Below are 10,839 nucleotides of genomic sequence, written 5' to 3'. Positions count from 1 at the left end.
CAAAGAGGCATATTCCAAGATAAATATCTATGTATAAAATAACTTTCTTTCAGAATCAAAATATTACACTATACATTAGCATATTGTACAGTAGACCGATCATGTTGAAAGAACAAATTAGTATTTGACTTTCTTTTACATTAATGTGTTGTACAGTAGACCGATGATGTTGAAAGAACAAATTTTTATTTTTTACACTAGTTTTTATAACATTTGTTAATAGATTATCGCTATATTACATCAAAAAGTGGGGGGTAATAGTTGGAAACTTTGTATCTTATTATGTCTACCTCTCCAAATGCATTAATTGTGCATCCAGAATTATCTAATAAAATGTTCAAGTGGAAAAAAGGGGGAAGGGGTAACAACAGTCTGTGTGGCCAGTGTAGTGTTTCCAATAAGTTTGAAAAATATGGACTACTAAAAAGACTTGAATGTAGCATTGGAACCAGAAATAACATGGAAGTGAGGTATGTAGCTTCTTGGCCTATGTGTCTGATTGGAACCTGTAAGTGTCCGACTAGGGCCAGGGATAGGCAACCTTCGGCACTCCAGATGTTTTGGACTACATCCCCCATAATGCTCTTACACCCGTAATGCTGGCAAGGCATCATGGGAGGTGTAGTCCAAAACATCTGGAGTGCCGAAGGTTGCCTATGCCTGGACTAGGCTCTCGGTACATCCTGCATATTCTCTTTAATCACACCATGTGTCAGTTGTGTCTGCATGGTGTCTGCCCGGATGACACCTGCTGCCTTTCTATGGGTGCTGATTGATTACAATACCTCATCTATTTTTTCTGTTCATGCATTGGTATATGTATTCCTTCTATTTTGCTTTGTAGTTTTCTGAGAAGCCACCAGAGGACGCTAATATTGGTAGATATACAACAGGGCTACCCAAAATGTAGATTCCATACTCTAGTAGAACCATTGGTCCTATGGTGCTTTGCATACCTTACGGATGGCAAGATATTATGGTGATTGTAGTTCTAGACAAACTGTCAAATTTACCCATTACTCATTCAATTAGAATCAGTGATTTTTTTTTTTTTAAACTTAAGACTAGGAGACAGATAAGTGTTGCTGTTAATTACCATTATCAATAACTATCCCATATTTATTACTGTCTCCTAGTATCTAAAACACTAATGTTTTTTGTTCAGTATGCCCTTCCAACTTCTGCAGTCAGTGTTTATTTGTTTACTACATGTTATTATACCTTTAATGGTCACTCTAAGCACCATGACCACTTTATCTCATTTAATGATGGTTCCATGGTACCAGCAGCTCGGACAGGGACCCTCCTTCAGTGTCAAAGCAATTCAAAATGCTTTACCACAGAACAGTGGGATGGTACCAGGGCACTTCAGGAACCATAACAACTTTAAGGAGATTAAGTCAGTGTTCCTTTAACCAAGGCTCTTACTCGATGTACTCATCGTTACTAGTCTCTTAAAGTGTGACCCTCTTACATTTATTTTTAATCCTCCTATCTCCTGACTCCTTAGTTCCTGATGCGGGAACAAATCCTTAGACAAATCAACCCTTCATATGACTAACTGAGTTGTTGGCTTCTGGCTACTTTACACCCACACCAACTGGCCTGGCAACACAGCCCTCAAAGGAGGATTTCAATGTAAGTTGTGTTGTAGTAGGCCATCTTTTGTATCCTGGACTTTAATCAAAACTCTGTTCCTGCTTGGCACATCTACATGATAATAAAAACCGAATTAAAGGAGACCAGATATGGATGAAAAAAGACAGACCTAAAAATAACACCAAAGACCCCAACGTTGTGCATCAACCATCTTATGGGCCACAACTATGATTTACCAAAGCCATTGGTAGGTGTGGGTTGTATGCAGAGCATATGCAGACTGTTTGTGGTGTCGCAGAAACTACAGAGAACTACTTTATCTCAGTATTTTTAATAGGCTTGACACTTCTTGACTCCGGGTGTTATCGCTGTCAAGAAGTATCAATACCCCAGCTATCACCAGTGATGGCTGCAGGAAATGGGCTCAATCTATGGAGGATCCTGTGATCTCGCGGGATACTCCATAAACCTCAATGTCCTTCTCTTGGGCATACACGAGAGTTCAGCAGTGACATCAATCCCTGGTGCTTCAGCAGAAGAGGGCTGGCTGGAAGAGAATGGAGGCTCCTGTGAGGGACAGGTTTAGATAAGTAAAATCAACTATGCCTGCACCTCCTGGCCACCCAGTGACGATGTCATCATCGGGATCTTTGGAAAAATATTGAAATTCCCCAGATGGTGAAAGTTCTACTTTAATCATCATATAATCATATAATAATTTTTCAGTAGCAGTAGGTGGTGATGCTTCAGTTTCCACCAATGCCTACTTTTGGAAATTGGAAATCGAACCAATAATACGCTGAAATACAAAATAATAACATATATATATATATATAGCCCTTTAAAGCTTTTTTGAACAGAACCTTCACCATTTTCTGTTCTTTTCTGTCCAACTTGCTTTGTTTCAGTCATAAGTTTGTTAGTCTACCTGTTCTACAGTGACATCAGTGCTGGAATCAGGTAAGTTTTTAAAAGGTTTTATCCGGAGGTAACCGGATGGGAGGTGCGGAGGCAGAGGAACACCGTAGTGTTAAGAATACGTTTTGTATTCCAAAGACTATAGTTTTTCTTTAAGGGAAGGTTATAAGCAAATTTATGAGAATGGTAAAAACAATGTCATGGCTAATTGTTGTACAGTTGTACATCTTAGATATTAAATAATAACATTTATTATAATCACAGCCAGTCACGAATTATTGGAACTCCTTGATGTAGATATAGGATAGATAAAGATATCACAGGGAGAGGCACTACCTATTCTCTCTTCTGCTGCTCCTGAGTGAATCCTGCATAGAAGGCTCCCACACAGCCTATCTAAAATGGCCGACGGCGCTGCTCCTGCAAAGCAAGTTGGGCAAACTTGGATGCAGAGCTGGATGGAAGGCTTCCTTAACACATTTGACACCATCTGCCATAAGTTTTGGTAGAACCTGAGAAGATGCGGGACTGAAGTCACACAGCCGGTCCCTGTGGTTTAGCCAGAAAACAGAGTTCCTGTTCGGAAACTCCTCTCTGGATGGAATCCCAAGTGGACTTGATGTCCAGCAGGTAAGCTACGCACCTACGAAGAACTTTAATCCTCCTATCTCCTTAGTTCCTGATGCGGGAACAAATCCTTAGACAAATCAACCCTTCATATGACTAACTGAGTTGTTGGCTTCTGGCTACTTTACACCCACACCAACTGGCCTGGCAACACAGCCCTCAGAGGAGGATTTCAATGCAAGTTGTGTTGTAGTAGGCCATCTTTTGTATCCTGGACTTTAATCAAAACTCTGTTCCTGCTTGGCACAGCTACATACTGTCAACACTTTAATAATTATTATATGTTTATCATACTAAAACGTGCTCTAGTATATTGTCATTATATTTGCCCACACTTTGCAAATAGATGACATGCTGTTATATTTATTAAAAGACAGATCTAATAACAATCGCCTTCCTTAAAGTCAAAGCCTTAATGCGGAGAAGAAACAGGTCCATGTGGTTAACTGGGGTGAATAAAGTATCAGAGGTAAGTTAAAAAAAAAAAACTTACCTCTGCTGTACTTCTGTGTTCTAAGTTGACCATTCGTGACGCCACATGTCCATTCGTGTGTTTGGGAATGTATTGAGACATTTGGTGTGGTACTACAGGTGTTATTTTGCCTTACCCTGCCTTAGGTATTTAGCCGTGCAAAGATTTCTGAAGTGACAATATTGAAGCTGAAAAATACCACACCTCAGACATTTTTGCATTTTTATTTATTTTTTTCGTCCCCCTCCCTGCTTGTTAGCTGTCCAGGGAGGGGGGCTCTCATTCCCTGGTGGTCCAGTCGGTGGGCTGTGTAGGAGGGGGGCAGCGAGCTGTAACTTACCTTTCCTGCAGCTCCTGTCAGCTCCCTCCTCCTCCGCGCCGGACCGGTCAGCTCCCCTGTCAAGTCCCACTTTAAGTCTCGCGACCGCGCGGAGCGTTGCCACGGTAAACCGTGGCAACGCTCTGACCCCACGGCTCTCGCGAGACTTACACTGGAGGAGAAGGGAGCTGACCAGACCGGCGCCGAGGAGGAGGGAGCTGACAGGAGCTGCAGGAAAGGTAAGTTACAGCTCGCTGCCAGCCCCCAACAGCCCCTTGTCTGTATTATGGCAATGTAACTTGCCATAATACAGACATTGACTCGAGTATAAGTCGAGTTGGGGTTTTTCAGCACAAAAAAGTGCAGAAAAACTCGACTTATACTCGAGTATATACGGTAGATGTGTTAGCATTATACCACATTTTTTAAATTTGTCTGGTTATTATTTTAACAGAAATTCAATTTTCTATATATTTTTTTTTTCATTTGTATTTTGTGTGTACTGTGTTCTGTACTGCAGTGTTTGTGAGGTCTACATTTAAAAAAAAAAAAAAAAAAGCTCCCATAATACCGCACACTGTTTTGATATTTGAGAAATAATATAGCAGAAAACAATATTAAGGACTGTAATTTAGGGTCCCTCCTGTTGTTCCCTGTGCTTATCGTTTCCCTCATCTTAATGGATACATAATGGCACAGCTGTTCTAATAGGAAAGTAACAGCAGGTTTGCAGAACACGCTTATTTGTGTGGGAATTATGTACTTAAAGTACATACATTCTAATTTAAATATAAAATGTAAACAAAACAAAATTGCTGAGAGGCGGCTGCATATAGAGTTAAAATGCTGGTAATGGATATGAGTGCAGGAAACCAGGTGATTGGAAAATGTAATTGATTAGTGCCTATATGAGTCCATATGATTCCTCTATGTGAGATTGACAAGACCAAAAGGGGTATCATGGGCCTATTCGTCTTTCTATTACTGGCTCCTTTAGTATAAATAAAATAAATTGGTATTATAGTTGTAACCAGGCTACAGTTCCTACGGTTTCGGTGCTGTGACCACCTTGCCCTCCCTTCCAGTTACCTGATGGACAGTGTACCAAGATAATGAAGAAGAGAAGTCTGATGGGAACAAGGAGAGGATCTGTGGACTGGGCTAGGTTTGGGCTGTGCATAGCTGTGCTCTCAGAAAAAGTGACTACAGAAGCTCTGAGGATCACCCTGTACCAAAGAGTTTTCCGGATCTGCAGAGATACACCGTATAAGAGCTGCAACTGCTTTTCAGTATCTACTATGAAGAAAGTATTGTGCTAATTAATCAGCTGTGGAGTGCTGCATTGAAGACCCAGCAATCTGGCGAGCAAGATATGTGCTAAGTGTCTTGAGTGATATGTGTAGTCTAATTCTTACAGAGTGATTAGAATAAAGGAAAACAATAAGATTTATTTTCCTGGATCTGAGGCTTATTGAATAGTCTAAATATGTTTTATTGCCATCAGCAACATAAAATCCATCAGGATATTGCTACCTACACCAAAGACCCCAACGTTGTGCATCAACCATCTTATGGGCCACAACTATGATTTACCAAAGCCATTGGTAGGTGTGGGTTATATGCAGAGCATATGCAGACTGTTTGTGGTGCTGCAGAAACTACAGAGAACTACTTTATCTCAGTATTTTTAATAGGCTTGACACTTCTTGACTCTGGGTGTTATCGCTGTCAAGAAGTATCAATACCCCAGCTATCACCAGTGATGGCTGCAGGAAATGGCTTCAATTTATGGAGGATCCGGTGATCTCGCAGGATACTCCATAAACCTCAATGTCCTTCTCTTGCGCATACACGAGAGTACAGCAGTGACATCAATCCCTGGTGCTTCAGCAGAAGAGGGTTGGCTGAAAGAGAATGGAGGCTCCTGTGAGGGACAGGTTTAGATAAGTAAAATCAACTATGCCTGCACCTCCTGGCCACCCAGTGACGATGTCACCATCGGGATCTTTGGAAAAATATTGAAATTCCCCAGATGGTGAAAGTTCTACTTTAATCATCATATAATCATATAATAATTTTTCAGTAGCAGTAGGTGGTGATGCTTCAGTTTCCACCAATGCCTACTTTTGGAAATTGGAAATCGAACCAATAATACGCTGAAATACAAAATAATAACATATATATATATATAGCCCTTTAAAGCTTTTTTGAACAGAACCTTCACCATTTTCTGTTCTTTTCTGTCCAACTTGCTTTGTTTCAGTCATAAGTTTGTTAGTCTACCTATTCTACAGTGACATCAGTGCTGGAATCAGGTAAGTTTTTAAAAGGTTTTATCCGGAGGTAACCGGATGGGAGGTGCGGAGGCAGAGGAACACTGTAGTGTTAAGAATACGTTTTGTATTCCAAAGACTATAGTTTTTCTTTAAGGGAAGGTTATAAGCAAATTTATGAGAATGGTAAAAACAATGTCATGGCTAATTGTTGTACAGTTGTACATCTTAGATATTAAATAATAACATTTATTATAATCACAGCCAGTCATGAATTATTGGAACTCCTTGATGTAGATATAGGATAGATAAAGATATCACAGGGAGAGGCACTACCTATTCTCTCTTCTGCTGCTCCTGAGTGAATCCTGCATAGAAGGCTCCCACACAGCCTAAAATGGCCGACGGCGCTGCTCCTGCAAAGCAAGTTGGGCAAACTTGGATGCAGAGCTGGATGGAAGGCTTCCTTAACACATTTGACACCGTCTGCCATAAGTTTTGGTAGAACCTGAGAAGATGCGGGACTGAAGTCAAACAGCCGGTCCCTGTGGTTTAGCCAGAAAACAGAGTTCCTGTTCGGAAACTCCCCTCTGGACGGAATCCCAAGTGGACTTGATGTCCAGTAGGTAAGCTACGCACCTACGAAGAAAATAGCTCCCTGCAGTCTGAAGGACTTTCTATAGTTTTGGGTGAAGAAGCCTGTGGCCTCAGGACCTGGAGTGCTTCAGTGAAGCATGGAACCCAGAGAGTCTACTGTCACCTTTTCTATCTACCTGGACTGTGTCTGAATGCCACGGGAACTGGGTAAATGTACAAAGCATCTCGCTGCTCTTTCCTAGTCTCGACTCAAACCCTTGCATGCCTTATATTCTCTGCCTTAACCCTCAGTGAGCTCAATTTTAAAGCTACTGGTGGTTTCACCTTCTTCTGCATTTCTCTTGTGTAGTCAGCTGTCTTGACCTGGCAATTACCTTGCCTAATTGCCTAACTTGATTAATTGATTTTATTTTACTTTCACACAAAAATGCAAAATTATCCCCATGACATGCCATTGTACTAACATGTCTACAGCTGCAGAGTTTGCCAATGCTGTTGTGGCATAAACTTATCCTTATTCTTTTGCATTGTCACAAATAGAGAATGTTAAAATAAAAATGGGTCCAAGAGGTCCCCATTGAATCAGGTGGGAGTTGGTCATCTCTCATTTGCATCTTACACTTTGTACACCTTTACTGTACTTTGATCAAACTTGCAATCAAGGCATGTCAAAAGACATCAAACCACACGTATTACAGCCCTTCCAACATTTAAAATGGACAAAGAGGGACACTTAAATGTAAGGACGTGTGTGGGGTGTGGTGTGTTTTTTAGAGAAATTTTAGGTGACTTATTAATAACAATTTATGGAACTGAAACGTCATTTAGAACAAGAACAATGCATTTTATTTACACAGGCTGCTTTCTGAACATATTTATTGTAGATTAAGTGCACATTACTGGACATTACCATAGAAAAGAGAAACAGAGAGATTTGTGCTCAAAATAGGGACTGTCTTCCTAAATAGGGACACTTGGGAGGTATGTGTATTACCATAGTAATTTGCACCCTCAGTCATAAAATTTCTAGTCCACCTATTCTCCCCTTTCCCCTTCCTTCCCAAACACCTTCCTCAACCATTGTCTCTTTCTTCCTACTCATTTGTCATCCTCTGTGCCCTTCAAAAAATTCTCCAAATTTCCTCAAACTCCCTTATTCTACTATTTTTATTTATTTTTACCTCTTTCATTTATTCTGTCCAGACTATTTTTCTTTACATCGATTCTCTATAGCTTTCTACATCTGCCCTTACACTGTTTTACTTTACATCTCCTCCAAATCCCCTTCTCATATTGCTCATCTCTTCAGTAATTCTCCTCACAATCTCTCTACTTCCTCACACAGCAGTCATTCTTTTTCTCGCTGGTTATGATGACACATAATACTCTTCTATGCAACCACACTTCCCCAATATTAATATTCTTCTCTGCAAAGTAATGTCTAGCATAAAACCTAACTTACTCTGTAAGATTATGCCATTTGAACATAAACATTGTATTCCAGAACATGATGCTTTCAGAGTCTAGACAGTGATGGAATGTGATGACCATTGATGTGATTTGTGTTATGTATGTAGGTGGGCGAAGGTGTTATAGGACAGAAAATAAATCACATCTAAACTACTTTAGAAAGCATTGGGAAACAGAACTGTAGGTGTTCGCCATTCTCCTCCTCTCCACTACCTCTCATTAAACATAACAATAATTGATAGTCAAGCTCCCAGATGGTTTATCGGGCTTTGCAAAAAGAAGTGGCCTCTCACTGTAGCTTATATCATTAAATTCATACCTGCACAACAAGTCACTTCCAATGAAGCTCGTCAAAGTATTTGTGTTTGAAACTATCCTCTAAGGGATAAACAAAGGGAATTTAAGATGACTGTATCTACAGCGGTGAACAGATGTCAGTAGTTCTGGCAATGCAAGGGTTTTGAGAATGTCCGGATCTGTTTTTCTGTACTTGTTTCAAACACCCTTTCAACATTTGCATGGTACATTTGTACGTGTTTCTCTTAGGTACTTGCAAGGTTTCTGCAGTGCCTGTCGCCTTTGATTATCTGTTGTAACTACATATCCAACAATGGGGGTTGTGTATAAAAAATGTCTTATTCACTTTACCGTTAGCAATAGTTTTGTACCCATGAGCTATTTTTTTTCTGTTATTGCACACTTTGTACAAATTTTCTGCAGTTTCTCTAACACACCAGAATAATGTGTCTTTTCGACAATTTTTATTCCTCTATACCAGGGGTTCTCAACCCAGTCCTCAAGGACCCACAAACTGTCCAGGATTTAGGGATTACCCTGCTGTGTCTAATGTGTTTTATGGGGGGGGGGGGGGGGGGGCAAACACTTTAGACACAACAAGGTAATCCTGGACTGGTAGGGGGTCCTTGAGGACTGGCTTGAGAACCCCTGCTCTATACAATATTTTGGCGAAAATAAAGGAATAAACTGTGCAAACAGTTAAAGAGACAGAAAACTCCCACAAAAAGCAAGCTTACATTTTCATACATACCTCCAATTGTGTCAAACAAGGCACAGGTAAGTCAGCAGGTTATAACTGTTCTTACTCTAAAAAACTAATCTAACAAAAGTAAAAAAAATAAAGAAAAAATAAATACATTAGATTTCCCCTGCTTGAGTATATTGTGGTTTTCAAAGGACATTCACTATTCTATAACAATTGTTGGAATACAATAAATTGATGCAAGGGGATTGATTAGACTAACTGAAAGAATCGTAGATGGTTACAAAAAACACTCTATTGCTCAATAAACAATCAACATACTGCACAAGCACTGTCATATTGTATTTGTGGGCAGAACAAGTGATTGAGTGTCGATTTTCCTGATTCCACATGTGCCCCATGGTATTTTAAAACAAGACAACCCATACAGAGCCTACAATTACAATGTGTTATATTTGAAGGGGTCTCTTTTTTGCTTAGAGTGCTGTTTAAAAACATGTTTAAACATTTAAATTGTCCAAATAGAAAACAATTAAAAATCACTGTTTAGCAGATATCCGACAAATGACAACTTGCATTTTGTCATTGGGGTTATATCTAAAAACAGTTTGCAAATGCGGCAGAGCTCTTGTCTACTGCCTTCACAAGCCGTCCCCTTTTAACCCCACCCAGACTTTCTCTGGCTGTCCAATCACAGACTTCCCAAGGCTGCACAAATGAGAAGTCTTTGCGAGGCAGGTGCTCTGGGCAATTGCTGCCTCTTGAGTTCAGTGCAAATAAGCTAAGCAAATCAAGAAGTAACAGGACCTGCTGTCCATTTGAAAAGCCAGGATGGTGCAACCAGGTTAATTAATAAAGAGTAAAGTTTCATTGAAATCTGCACTTTTTCATTTTCAAATGAAAGAAAGAAGACACATTTCTCATACATAAAACTTTTCAGCAAGCTAAAGTGCTTTATGGGCCTGGAGTGTTCCTTTTAAAAGTTAAATGATATCATACTTAGTGTGACTACAGTCACATAGTTCTGTGATGTGATATAACTGCATACATATATTTATACTCTCTCCGTGTATATATTCCCTCCGTGACAGACAAGCAAGTGCTGGCCAACCAACCAGACATCGTGGTGGTAGACAAGAAACAAAAGACTGCAGTCGTGGTGGATGTGGCAATACCCAGTGACTATAACATCAGGAAGAAGGAACATGAGAAGGTGGACAAATACCAAGGACTGAAAGAAGAACTAGAAAGGATGTGGAAAGTGAAGGCAGTAGTAGTCCCAGTTGTGATAGGAGCACTCGGGGCTGTGACTCCCAAGTTGAGGGAGTGGCTTCAACAGATTCCAGGTGGGACATCTGAGATCGCTGTCCAGAAGAGTGCAGTTCTAGGAACAGCTAAGATACTGGGCAGAACCCTCAAACTCCCAGGCCTCTGGTCAAGGACCCGAGAAGGAGGAATAAACATACCACCCAGGAGGGGTGAGAAAATAAATTTAAATTTAAATTTATACATATATATATATTAAATATATATATAAAAGGTGTTACAAGATACGAATTGTATC

The sequence above is a fragment of the Pelobates fuscus genome, chromosome 1 (assembly GCF_036172605.1).
Source record: "Pelobates fuscus isolate aPelFus1 chromosome 1, aPelFus1.pri, whole genome shotgun sequence".
Lineage (NCBI taxonomy): Eukaryota > Metazoa > Chordata > Amphibia > Anura > Pelobatidae > Pelobates > Pelobates fuscus.
This window is presented reverse-complemented; position numbering follows the sequence as displayed.